The sequence below is a fragment of the Vigna radiata genome, unplaced genomic scaffold, assembly GCF_000741045.1.
Source record: "Vigna radiata var. radiata cultivar VC1973A unplaced genomic scaffold, Vradiata_ver6 scaffold_146, whole genome shotgun sequence".
NCBI lineage: Eukaryota > Viridiplantae > Streptophyta > Magnoliopsida > Fabales > Fabaceae > Vigna > Vigna radiata.
This window is the reverse complement of record NW_014542469.1, coordinates 779446-793504: the sequence shown is the minus strand read 5'-3', so window position 1 is coordinate 793504 and position 14059 is coordinate 779446. Positions and strand designations below refer to the sequence as shown.

Sequence of the window (14059 nt, the reverse complement as noted above, 5' to 3'; positions counted from 1 at the left end):
TATATATATATATTTATAGTGCCGTGGGTATGTGTGTGAATTTAGAATTTTAGGGGCTTATATGTAATTATAAAAATTATTTTTAGTTAGAAAAACTTAAATTTGTACTTAAAGGATGTAAAGTATATATTTAAGTCAATAATAAATTCAAATATAAATAATAATTAATAACTCTTTTATGTATATAAAAAGATTAGGTGTTACAACTTTTCCACTTTTTATGAATTTTATCATCCAAATTTATTAAGTGTTAAATAAATGTGGATATTTGTGTTTTATTTGATCTTTGGATTTTCATGCTGCATCTCTATCATTTGTTGAACTTCAAACTACCTTGATCAACAAGATAGTTTTGTCAAGTAATTGTTTAATTCGTCGGTTAATGATCTTCAATGATAAAACACTGTATGTTAAGTTATCTTGAACTTGAATAAGATCAAACTTGATTACGTGAAAAGTTTCATGAATATATTTTTTAAGTTAAGATACATGGAATATTAAATGTTGATTTGACAAGTTTTGGGGTAAAGCCGATAAGCATCTAAACCAACTCGTTTTAAAATATGGACGGTTCAATAAATTATGGAGATAACCTTCTAGATTTTAAGGCTCTAGCAACACCAATTGCAGGACAAACTTTCATAAAGGCATGGTCTCCAATTTGGAATTCAAGATATTTCCTCCTACGATCATATTAGCTTTTTTGATGATCTTGTGATGCTTTCATATTTTTCTCTTTATCATTTTGATTTGTTCATTTTGCTTTTGCACAAAATTAGATGTAAAAAGGAGTTGTTCACTTATTTCATACCAACATATTAGTGTTCTACACGAAATGCAGACAAAATTAGTATTTTTATCTTTATTTATTTTTTACTTTGATAATACGAAAATATTAAATTTTCCTATTATCCAGTAACATCTAAGTAAAGAGAGACAACTGTCAACACTTAATTTCGTTCGGATTGACTAAATAATAAGTTTTTTTTATTATTTTATTTTATTTTTGTCTATTTTATTTTATGTGTCTTTCTTTCATTTTTAATTTTATTTTTATGTTATGTTTAATTTTACTATTTTGATTTTAGTTATTTCATTTTATTTGATTTAGTCTTTTTTCTAAAAATGAAAAAATGAAAAAAAAAAGAAGAAATGAAAAAAAGAAAACAAAAAAAAAGAAAAAAAAAAGGAGAAAACGTGAAAAAAAAAAGAAAAGAAGGAAGAAAAACGAAAAAAAAAGGAAAAAAGAAAAAAAATTAAAGAAAATGAAAAGGTGTCAGCAGCACGTACCATCAACGTTCACGTCCATTCGGATTTATCTTCTATTTTTGGCTGAAGATCTTTGCTCAGTGACCTACACTACCTTCACTTATTACCAGAGGCGGAAATGTCTAGCCTGGCCATGAGGAGCAGAAAAAAGGGAAATAGAGTGGCGGAAAGCAGTGTGGCAGTGGCCTAACCTTTGTGCAAAGGAAAAGTGAACAGAGTGAACAGAGGGGAACATATACACTAAAAAATTCGAGATCAGGGGGGGGAACTCTATCACAGACACTTGATTCTTTTGTCGACTCAGGGTAGCTGAAGGAATCCACTTCCGCCATTCACAGATTAAAAAAAAAACCTCCAACACCCAACCACGATAGCTTCGACAGCGTCAATCATCCACCTCCAATACTTCATCATCATAGCTTGACCATTTCTGACTCCCTCAACTCTAACATGAACTCTTGTTTGCATACAAAGAAAAAAAGGAAAGTCAGCCACAAGAGGAGCTCCCAGAGTTTAACAACAGGGAGCAAGCTCCAAGAGGTAAGCAATGCTTTGTAATCGTGCTTAGGTGAGTTAGTCTGCTGCATTCCATACTTCATCTTACACTTGTTGTCAAAGATATTTCTGTCATATTTCACGGCTGGAGAAAAGGGGACCGATTACCTTCACTTTCACCTTCACTTTCAGAGAGAGTAATAAGTCTTCGTATATCTAAGCTCTTGGTCTCACAATTGGATGTACTGGTCCATTTAGCTTTTCAATGTTATTGCAAACTTTTTTTGAATGTTTTCAATTTTGTTATATGGACTTAAGCTTTTGCTACACCCCACAGTTAATATTCGAAACACCAATTTCAGTTTGCAATCAATAGTTTCTATTGCAACAGCTAAATTTGAACCAGAAAAAATGCCTAAAAAAATGGATAAGTTGAATATGGAAAATGCACAGAACGATGTGTAATCGAATTAGCCTTTCACAAACATGTTTAATGTTTAATTGATGAAATCAAACTTGTTTGAACACATTTTCTTGACAGATTCAGATTAGAAAGCAATTTGGCTTACTCAGTTCTGGTGCATTTCAAAAATAGGTTCTGGTGCAATTTGGCTTACTGAGTTTAATTTATCACACTTTCCTTCAGGTCAGATAGTTTAGTATTGATAAAACAAAGTTCCCAACAACTTCACCACAGACCTTGCAATTCTTCAAATTCTCAACAAGTTCAAGAAAATTTTTTCTTTCAGCCACAAGGCGTTGACGTTCTTTCTTGACTTTCTGACTGAGATTCATAAGCATTTCAGAAAGTTGGCCTGACTGAAGTTGCTGCTTATTCAATTCAAGTTCCTTCCTCTCATTTTCTAATCTAATCCCCTCAGCCTTTGCTTCTTCCCATTCCTTCTCAGAAAGATTCTTCAATATGTTAATATTGTCAAGTTCTCTTTGCATTTTCTCCTGAAAATTTCTCTCTTTCCTACAAATCTTCTTCCATTTCTTCCTGTCTTTTCTAGAATTCATTCCCAAGATTCCTCATCTTTGATTCAAAATCTTGAAGCATTTTAGCCTGTTCATTTTTCACCTTTTTACACAATAGGTGTTTCTCTTGATTCATTGAATCTCTAAATGATTCCTTCTCCAATTCAAGCTTCTCCAGCTCTTTCTTTCTTTGTTCTTGCAACCTTTGTTTCTCGCTTTTCAATCTTTCTTCTTCACTGTTCTGAAATTTTCTTAAACTTTCTTTCTCCATATCAATATCATGTTGCTTCCTAGTAATTTCTTCTCTCTTTTCATCTAGTACTTCCCACTCTTTCTCAAACCTCTCTCTNTCCTCCCTTAAGTTTTCAGCTTCCTTCACAAGAGAGTCCTTCTGCAATCTGGTATGCTCTATCTCCTGTTTCAGTTCNAATCGCATCGAGAATTCTCTAACCTATCATCCTCAACAAGCTTCAAATTCTCAATCGTGTATTTGCACCTCCTGCAGAGAAATCCAAGCTTTTATCCTCTAAAGTTCAGCATTTAAATTCTCCAGGGTCTCCCGATCAGCAACCAATTGTTGGTTTTCCTTCTCCAACTCTTTCTCCTTGATTTTCAGAGTCTTTTCTTTCTCCTTTAAAGATTTCAATATTGCTTCAATCTCATTACTTTGTTCTTTTATTCTCTCAGCCTTCTTACTCAAGGCTTGCTCTTCTTTTTAAACCTTTTTTACCATATGGTTGACTTCAGCCTCCCTTTGCTCCAAGGTTTCCTCCTTGCTGCTAAACTCCTCAAGAAGGGATTTTCGCTTGCGTTCCATTTCAAAATCAACCTGCTGCAACTGCAAATCCAGTGTAGCCTTTTGTTCACCAAGGACCTTTTGGATCCCCTCCTGTAGAAACCACAGGTTCAACTGTCAGAATGCCATAAAATCATGCAAGTAACTAATGCCAAACATGTACACTTGTGATCATAATTTTTTTTTTATATTTTGAGTTTATATTGTGAGTTCCCACTTTCAATATCTTCCCTTACTTTCACTTGAGAAATATTGTGTAGAGTTGTCCTTCCCAAAGTAAACCCATGTTGACCATAAAGTAATTCAGTTAAGCAAATAAATCTTTAAACTATCATCTGCTAATGTATAAAGACAAAGCATGGCTTCAGCGTTTGGTCTCAACCAAAACATTATCTTTAAAAAAGTAGTAAGTTCTTGTTAGTGGAAAAGATGGTTTAATATTTTATTATCCTGTAGAAATATTAAAAGAAAAAAAAAATGAACTGACAAAATGATGTTACTCAATAATAAATTTGTCAATTTTAATATGAAATACACAAACGAAAGGCAGATGTCAAGATGCTGATGTAAAATCATAGCACTTGTAATATCACAGTCACAGTTTTCAATTGTGAACTACTATCTGCCTGAGTCATTGCACAAATGCAGAAACCAAAAGAATCCTAAGCCTTGGGAAAATTCATTCATTCAAAATGGAATTTATTCAGTGCTCTTAGAAATTTGTAAGCATCAAGTCATCTGATTTTACTCCACAAAAATACCACTCTTGGACCTCAAGATGAGCGAAAGCATATGTGCAGGGGTTAAGCAACTTCAGAATCTATATATTTCAAGATGAATGTCTATCTCACTGGTATAATTTTGAATTTCATTTCTAGGTCATGTGTGCTAAGTAATTATTCAATGATGTTATGCAATTTTTTTCTTCTTGAACTTTGCACATAATTTTATTGCATTGTATACAACCACATTCCTGGACTTACTCTTTCTCTAGAATTAAGTTTTGATTCCAGTGCAAACAATTCTTTCTCTTTCATCTCCAGCGTGCTCTTCAAAGAATCCACTTCCTGAAACCATAGTCAAAACATACAAGGAATGGAAAGTATAAGCAAAATACAAAAAGCAGAAAACAAATAGTCAAGACACAATAAAAAAGCTCGAAACACACCTTCTCTTCCACGTTTATATTGGCTATTCTTCTAATAATCTCAGCTTCCTTTTCCTTTAATAAAGAACTAGATGAATTAACCTTTTTATTAGGGTATAAGGTGAGAGAATATTCACTGTAAGTTAATTAGAGTAAATAAATATAGTATAAGTTAATTAGAGTAAATAAATATAGTATAAATTAATTAGAGTAAATAAATATAGTATAAGTTAATTAGCGTAAATAAATATTCTAAGGAAATATTCAATATAAGATATTTATAATTAAGGATATATGCTAGGATAATATACGGAGAGATATTTATATTAAATATANGGATATTCATATTAAATGCAGATATATTCTAGAGAAATATTTTGTAAGAAATGGGCGGGAAATAATTAGTATAGATAAAGGTAGAGTCTAGGGTTAAGGGTATGCTTTTGATTTAAGAGTTTTGTAAAAGAGGTTATGCTCCAAAATAGTTGACGAAGGTTATGCTTCCAATTATTGTTTACTTTTGTTTATCCACATATTACCATCAATAAAAGAAGTTCATTCGTTCAATTCTATTATTTCATTATTCTTTTACTTGTTTTTAGTGTGTGAGTGGGTGATTTCGTTACGTCTCCTACTCGGAAACGTAACAATTAGTTCGACTTGTCGGATTGTCANAGAGGAGAAAAAAGCTGGAGAACATCGAACTGTCCATGAGGGAATTGGAGACGAAGATGGTGGCAATCCACAAGGATTTACAAGAACTGTTGAGCATGATGGGAGGGCGAGTTCGACAATTAAATGGAAATTCGGATGGAAGCCATGGATCTGTCAATNGGAAAAAGGAGGACCAGCGAGAGGAAGAGGAGGGCGAGAGAGAATGGATGCCACAAGGAGCAACCAAATTGGAGGAAAATGGTACAGTTACCCATCTTTGACGGGGTTGATCNGTTGAATTGGATCGGTATAACTGATAATTCTTTTGAACTACAAGGGGTGTNAGAGGAATAAAAGTTGCGCCTAGCCTACATTAGTATGGAGGAAAAGGCTGGATTCTGGTTCAGATTTTGGAAGGGGAATGCCAAGAATCATTCTTGGGAAGGTTTAAAGGAGGCGATGGTGATCCGATTCATAGAAAGAAACATCGGGTCATCTTCGAAAGACTGACGACCAATAAGCAGTCAGGGATCGTGGAAGAATACGTCAAAACTTCAAACAGGAAAGGACTCCTAAAACTGAACGGAAGAGTGCTGACAGAGCCAAATGTGAAAGGACGGCCAGATCGTAAAGCCATCAATATTGTTACGTATCCGAGTTGGAGACGTAACGAAATCATCCTCTCACACACTCAAGATTCCATTCTTTCATTATTCTTTTGCTTATTTTGAGTGTGTGAGAGGATGATTTCGTTACGTCTCCTACTCGGATATGTAACAATATTGATGGGTTTACGATCAAGAAACCCAATCAAGAACGCTCAATTCCTCATGGAAACAGGTAAACCAAGAAAGAAAGAATATGAATTTGTATTATTCAGCAAAGAATCGTCATCAAAACTAACTATCAAAAGTAACTTCTAACCAACACCCTTCGTTATTTATACATCCCCATTCCCGCCTATACTAATTGTAATAGACAGTTAGTCTGTTATGGCTAAGTAACTCTCTTCCTTCTCTCATAAACTTTCGATCTCTTTTTATTCCCATAACTTTTTCTCCAACACTTCCAGGTCTCTTTCTTTCTATTTAAGGTTCTTCTCGGTTTCAACTATCTTTTTTTCTTTCTCACTGATATTTTGCCAACCACTGGATAACATATTTTCTCTTTGTTGTAGCTTCCTTTCCCACTCCTTCAAATCTTCCCTTTCTTTATAGAATGTTGCATCAAATGATTCTCGACTGTAATGTAGAATACCAACTTCATGTTAAATTGCAATGCATTAGAGGTCAAAAAATATAACGAACAGAACCATCATAATATAGAGAAAGAGCATACTCAGTAGCTAAAGACAAACACTTCTTTTGTAGCAAACTTTCATGAGCCTCGACCTCTGGCAATTTCATATCCAACTCTGCATTTTTTCTGTTCACCTCAGCAAGCTTAGGCTTTGCATCAAGCAGTTTCTTGTCAACCACTGAAGACTTTTCTTCAATTCCATCAACCAACGCACTAGCTTCAGCTAGCTTTGTATGGGAGTTAGACTTAACTTAGGCATGCTCTTCTTGCATTGCACGCAAAGCTCTCTCAAGCTGCAATTGAATGATTTTCACAACATCAATATATAATAAAGGCACATCTAAAAAAGCATCTCAAGCTCCAACCCTAACATGAGAAACTCCCGAGATGTCATACAAATCTGATCATAAAATTGAAATAGAAATAAATTGGTATATGATAGGTACTAGAAATAAGAAAGCACAGTACAACTGAACAATCACTGTATTAGTAATGAAATCAAGACTGTATCCGGGTTCCTATCAGTAAAGTACTGAACAATTTGAAGAGTAATAAAGGAAAGAGAACATGCATGCATAGAAACAGTAAGGCCATAGGTTAAAGAAGATAGTTAAAATAAGGGGAACCTTTTGTAATAATTAGAAAGGCGGGAACCAAAAAAAGCAAAAACTTAAGTTTTCAGTGCACCATAACATTCTTATATCAATTGTGGTCTTTAGGGAAAGGTAATGCCTAAATACTCCAAAATTATGTCATGAAAATCAGTGAAGAAGTGAGGAAAAAATTGAAGCCCAACCGATGATAGGCTCTTCTTCCAACACTAATTGAATTAAAAAGGATGGCAACACAACATAAGAAATTAGAAATGTGAGCAAGTAGACAAATATAAAAACATAATTGAAGATTAAAACAAATAACATACATCTGTCCCACGTTGCCTCTCTGTGCTCAATGCTTTCCTTAAATTCTTTTATCGCTTCTCAACTTCGAATAAGGCAATCAAATGTGTTGATTGTTCTCGTTTAACAATTTCCTCAGTTTCAGCTTGTTCTTGCCTCAGCTGGTCAAACTTTGAATTCCATTCTTTCTTCTCAATTTATAGCAAGCCCGTGTTGTACTGGTAGTCGAAAAGCTATGAAAAAAATGAAAGAAAAAAAAATAGTTTATCAGTGAACAATCATCAGATACAAAATAATTCATCAATGAACAATCATCAGAAACAAAATAATCCATTAATGAACAATCATCAAGGAGATGACATTATATCCATATACATAAACTCTATAACCAAAAATATTTTAGAAATTTTGATGCAGAATCCACCCAAGGAATTTGCTTCTTTACACACAATGATATGTTTTCGTACTTCTATTTATATTTAGTATACAATACTTGTTTGGACTTCATTTTGATATCATAAGAACATTTGCATAGCAATTAGCTTTTAATGAGTTGGAAACATTCAATCAACAGGTTTGAGGGAAATTAATGAAACCAAGAGTCAGAATTACAATCTGTAATACAATGACATGAATTACCTTATTCCTACTGCACTAAGTTTCTCAACCTTAAATTTATCATTTGACTCGAAGCTCCAATCTTCAAAATTACTCCCTTAGGTCCTTAATATATAAAGGGCATAGTTTAGAAAAATTGGTCCATCTAAAGTCAAAACCATGTCATAATTTCAGTCACTGCTGTATCAACCATTGATATGAAATATCATAAAAAGATTTGCCTTCATCACTCTATCAATTGCAACAATTGTTTCAATAGGTTTCTGTTGCAATCCACACTTCAACTGTAGGTACAATGTCATAGTTTTTGAAGTCTTTAGAACTGCATTGTAACAAAAATCACAGCCACATTTTCCAGTAATCTCTCCAACACATCAAGGGTTTCTTTTAGTGATAATCGGGGAATCTAAACAAAGCTACTTGCTCTCAAGGTGCTACTTAAATCAATAAAAAATGTTCTTTCTCTAAATTACATAAGCACCAATAGCTATGTTAATATCAATATTAATAACATTATTAACCGACTGCAACTATAGATTCAAATTAATCAATCATAAATATCAAGCTCTAAACATCAATTAATCATAAATTTAAAAAAAAGTTATCCTTAAAAGCTAAACAAAATAAAAAAACAGATAAGGTTTTACGTTATGGCTTGAATAAAAACATAAAACTCTAGAATCGTGGCTCAGATCAATATCGGTGAAAATTCGCAAAACCTTCACCGATTCTAACCTCTCTTTCGAGCCTCGAAACCTTCTCGACGAGCGCTTCATGGTCCTTCCTCTGCATCGCACTTTCATCCAGCAACCCTAATTTTGTGAACTGCCTCCAATCCTCCACGTTACCCGTGTCGAACCCCACCACTACAGTGGTTTCGATCAGAGACCCCAACGTTGGCGACGACGGACTGTCGGGGACTGCCTTTTCCTTCACTGAGGCGGAATCCATCACAACACTGCCTCGGTGCAGCGTGAAAGGCGCAACGGTATTTGGCCACATCCTTTTCCGTGGAGTTAACATTGCCCCATAACCGAAAATGGCAGGAATAGATGCGGTGCAGTCGAGGAAAATGAAACGAAGGTGAGGGTTTCATCGAAAGAAAAAGGGTTTAAAAGGGTTTAGTTTGAGGGAAGTATGAAATTTTAGAAATTAAAAAGGGTTTAAATGTGATGTGGAATAGAAGTGTGTACTTTCAAGAGTGTTTTGTACACCGATTTGAAGTTTAATATAGAAATATTTGACTTGAATTTTTGAAAAAAATATTAGTGATATTAAAATAAAATAAAAAGATATGAAAATAAAAACAAAATAAATCTTATTTAGTGAAGTTTTTATTTTAGGGTGTTCCAGAAGTTAATAAAATTATAAAAACAAATAAATAGAGATATTATATAGATATTTACTTTATTTACTATCAGTAAAGTATATCTAATTATGTTCCTATAAACATCTAACTAATTTGAGATAATAATGTAAATATAAATTTATTTACCATTTACTGTATAAAGTAAATATCTATATAATATTTTTATTTATTTGTTTTTATAATTTTATTAAATTTTGGAACGCCCTAAAATAAAAATATTATTAATTAAGATTTATTTTGTTTTCATTTTTATATCTTTTTATTTTATTGTCACTAATATTTTTTCAAAAATTCAAGTCAAATCTTTCTATATTAAAATCCAAATCGGTGTACAAAACACTCTTGAAAGTACACACTTTTATTCCATATCACGTTTAAACCCTTTTCAATTTCTAAAATTTCATACTTCCCTTAAACTAAACACGATCCTTCCCTCCTTCTCTCTTCCTGTGAAACCCTAGTCATTTCATTTTCCTCGACCGCACTGAATCTGTTCTTGTCGTTTTCGGTTACAGTGCAATGTTAACTCTATAGAAAAGGGTGTGACCGAACGCTGTTGTGCCTTTCACGCTGCACCGAGGCGGTGCTGCGACGAGTTTTGCCTCTTCGAAGGAAAAGGCAGTCGCCAACGGTCCGCCATCGCCGTCGTTGGGGTCTCTGACCAAAACCACTGTAGCGGTGGGGTTCGACACGGGTAACACGAAGGACTGTAGGCGGTTCACGAAGTAAGGGTTGCTTGATAAAGTCTGATGCAAAGGAAGGACCATGAAGCGCTCGTCAAGAAGGTCTCGAGGCTTGAAAGAGAGGTTAGATTCGGTGAAGGTTGTGCGAATTTTCACCGATATTGATCTGAGGCACGATTCTAGAGTTTTGTTTTTATTCAAGCCATAACGCAAAAGCTTATCTTTTATGGTTTTTGTTTAGATTTTAAGGATAACATTTTGTTTAAATTTATGATTGATTGGCGTTTAGAGCTTGACATTTATGATTGATTAATTTGAATCTATAGTTGCAGTCGGTTAATAATGTTATTAATATTGATATTAACATAGTTATTGGTGCTTATGTAATTTAGAGAGAATATTTTTGATTGATTTAAGTAGCAGCTTGAGAGCAAGTAGCTTTTTTTAGATTCCCCGATTATCCCTAAAAGAAGCCCTTGATGTGTTGGAGAAATTACAGGAAAATGTGGCTGCGATTTTTGTTGCAATGTTGTTGTAAAGACTTCAAAAACTGTGACATTGTACCTTCAGCTGAATTGTGGATTGCAACAGAAACCTATTGAAACAATTGTTGCAGTTGATAGAGTGATGAAGGCATATAATTTTACGCTATTTCATATCAATGGTTGATACATCAGTGACTGAAATTATGACATGGTTTTGACTGTGGATGGACCGATTTTTCTAAACTATGCCCTTTATATATTAAGGACCTAAGGGAGTAATTTTGAAGATTGGAGCTTCGAGCCAATGATAAATTTAAGGTTGAGAAACTTAGTGCAGTAGGAATAACTTAATTCATGTCATTCTATTACAGATTGTAATTCTGAGTCTTGGTTTCATTAATTTCCTTCAAACTTGCTGATTCAATGTTTCCAACTCATTAAAAGCTAGTTTCTATGCAAATGTTCTTATGATATCGAAATGAAGTCCAAACAGGTATTGTATACTGAATATAAATAGAAGTACGAAAAAATATCATTGTGTGCAATGAAGCAAATTCCTAGGGTGGCCTCTACATCATAGTTTCTATAATATTTTTGGTTGCAGAGTTTCTGTATATTGTGGATATAATGTCATCTCCCTGATGATTGTTCATTGATGAATTATTTTGTTTCTGATGATTGTTCATTCATGAATTATTTTGTTTATGATGATTGTTCACTGATAAACTAGTTTGTTTCTTTCATGTTTTTCATAGCTTTTCGACTACCAGTACAACACGGGCCTGCCATTGATTGAGAAGAAAGAATGGAATTCAAAGTTTGACCAGCTAAGGCAAGAACAAGCTGAAACTGAGGAAATTATTAAACGAGAACAGTCAGCACATTTAATTGCCATGTTGGAAGTTGAGCAGCGATAAAAGAATTTGAGGAAAGCATTGAGCACAGAGAGGCAACATGGGACAAATGTATGTTTTTTGTTTTAATCTTTAATTATGTTTTTATATTTGCCTACTTTCTCACATTTCTAATTTCCTCTATTGTGTTGCCATCCTTTTTAGTTCAATTAGTGTTGGAAGAAGAGCCTATGATCGGTTGGGCTTCAATTTTTTCCTTACTTCTTCACTGATTTTCATGACATAATTTTGGAGTATTTAGGCATTACCTTGTTCTAAAGACCGCAATTGATATAAGAATGTTATGGTGCACTGAAAACTTAAGTTTTATCTGTTTTGGTTCCCGCCTTTCTAATTATTACAAAAGGTTCACCTTATTTTAACTAACTTTCCTCTTTTCAAAGATTGGTATGGGAAATGGTGAAAACATCAGAGAATAGAGATAATGATATCAATAATCTTCTTTAACCTCTGGCCTTACTATTTCCATGCATGCATGTTCTCTTTCCTTTATTACTCTTCAAATTGTTCAGTACTTTACTAATAGGAACCTGGATACAGTCTTGATTTCATTACTAATACAGTGATTGTTCAGCTGTACTTTGCTTTCTTATTTCTAGTACCTATTGATGAGTCAATATTTTATTGATTTCACTTAGCTTATTGTATCAAATTTAATCAGGGAATTGTGCTTAATTTTTCGGTATTTTTTTGTTTTTCCTAATTATGCTTAATTTGACCGGAAATCCTAATTTTAATTAATTTGAATTTTCTGAGCTAATTATTTGCATTATTATTTTCAGGGGAAATTTTGGAAACACAATTTGGGACATTTGGAGGACACCAAATAAATTCAAGACTCTCCAATTAGACATTTTAAATTTTAATTGTATTGTAATTTTATTGTTTAGAACTTTTTTGACAAACTCTCGGGAATTTAGGGATTAAAGAGCAGCCACACATACTTTGATATATTATGGCTGTTGCAATGTAATTGTAGAAGGGGCACATTCCCGTCACTTGTTAAAGGGGATCTAGGACGTTTTTGAAGAAAGGAGAAATGGCATCGGTGTGGTGCTTCTAGTCGCCACTTGTTACTTGGCCCTTTAGGAATGATAAACTCGTTGATTTGTTTTAGTGGTTGCTCATTTATTTTTTTTGCTGGAGCTGATTCATTGATTGAGGTGACGCACATGGCCTGGCGGCATTATGTAGGAGGAAGACTACGCTGGTTGCAATTTGTTATTGAATGAAAGCAACACTTTTACATTTCTTTAATTTTGTTTAAACGCTGGAATTAAGGGAGTTACTTTTATGTTTATTTTTTTTTATTATTGAATGCACGATACATTTAATGCTTTGATGATTTAATTTCATTTGAATATGGAGGGTTGCGGCTAGATCTCCCTAGTTTTAGAATGTCGTTGTCTGAACTGGTTAGTTGGAGACATCGTTTATTTAATTGCTTTTAGGATGAGATTAATTCATTTTTAGTGAAATGTCACGGTCTGGATGGATTTAAGTAGGAAGCATATTCTTTTTATTTTCTTTTAGGAGAAGCTTATCTCCATTTGCTAGCTTAGTACTCTTTGCTGGAAGAGGCGCCACAGTTGTTTAGCTTTTAGAGAATAGCACACGTACGATATAAGAGTGAGAGCTACAAGGTTCAAGTTGTTTTTTTTTTTTTGTGAAATTTTGTGATGATGTGCACCTAATTGTTCCATTATTTTTAGCTTAATCATTGCCTTTCAATATTAGATGTGTTTCCATGATGCTTTCTACTTCACTTTATTTATCTGTTCAAGCACTTTAAGCGTTCACTTTAATGCTATCTATTTTATTCGTTTGTGTTAATTGATTGTGATTAAGTTAATGACCAACCGTTTTCATTCTGTCTTTGAAACTGTTTTTATATCTGTGTTTAATTATCTGTTTGCGTCATTGTTTTGATTTTGTTTATCCGCATTCACAAACTGTTCAACAACCCCCCTTCGTGTGAGACCTGATTCTCGAACCACAAATTGGTGCTTGAGAGACGACCCTTATTTAAATACAAAGCCATGGTTCAAAGAAAAAAAAAGCAATGCCAAAACAAAAAAACGTTCCAGCAGCTGGCCTCCAAGAAATTGCCGAGAGAATGAGGCAACTCTCTCAAAAAGTGACGGCTGGACCTCTTAGATCCCTAGGACCCTGTGTCATCCAATGTGAGGGTGGGGTCCATCCTAAAAAAAATTAAAACCCTAGGGCATGTGTCCTACAAAATTGGGCTTCTACAAAATTGTCACTAAAAAGCGCCCAATTAAAATTACAATACAACTAAAATTTAAAATGTCTAATTTGAGAGTCTTGAATTTATTTGGTGTCCTCCAAATGTCCCAAATTGTGTTTCCAAAATTTTCCCTGAAAATAATAATGCAAATAATTAGCTCAGAAAATTCAAATTAATTAAAATTAGAATTTCCGGTTAAATTAAG

At 33.7% G+C, this 14059-nt stretch overlaps 2 long non-coding RNA genes and 1 pseudogene across 2 annotated transcripts; 1 reads left to right on the top strand and 2 right to left on the bottom strand.

Annotated features, from left to right (window-relative positions):
• Positions 1-1217: 1217 nt before the first annotated feature.
• Positions 1218-4874, bottom strand: LOC106780106. The gene is made up of 3 exons (XR_002666517.1): positions 4707-4874; positions 4522-4605; positions 1218-3631 (listed from the first exon to the last, which is right to left on the bottom strand). It is a non-coding gene; the product is annotated as an uncharacterized LOC106780106 (long non-coding RNA).
• Positions 4875-4979: 105 nt separating this feature from the next.
• On the bottom strand, positions 4980-9403 carry LOC111240890 (annotated as a pseudogene).
• A 454-nt stretch (positions 9404-9857) lies between these two features.
• LOC111240891 lies at positions 9858-12863 on the top strand. Its single transcript, XR_002666516.1, has 3 exons — positions 9858-10330; positions 11448-11657; positions 12389-12863. It is a non-coding gene; the product is annotated as an uncharacterized LOC111240891 (long non-coding RNA).
• Positions 12864-14059: the final 1196 nt, after the last annotated feature.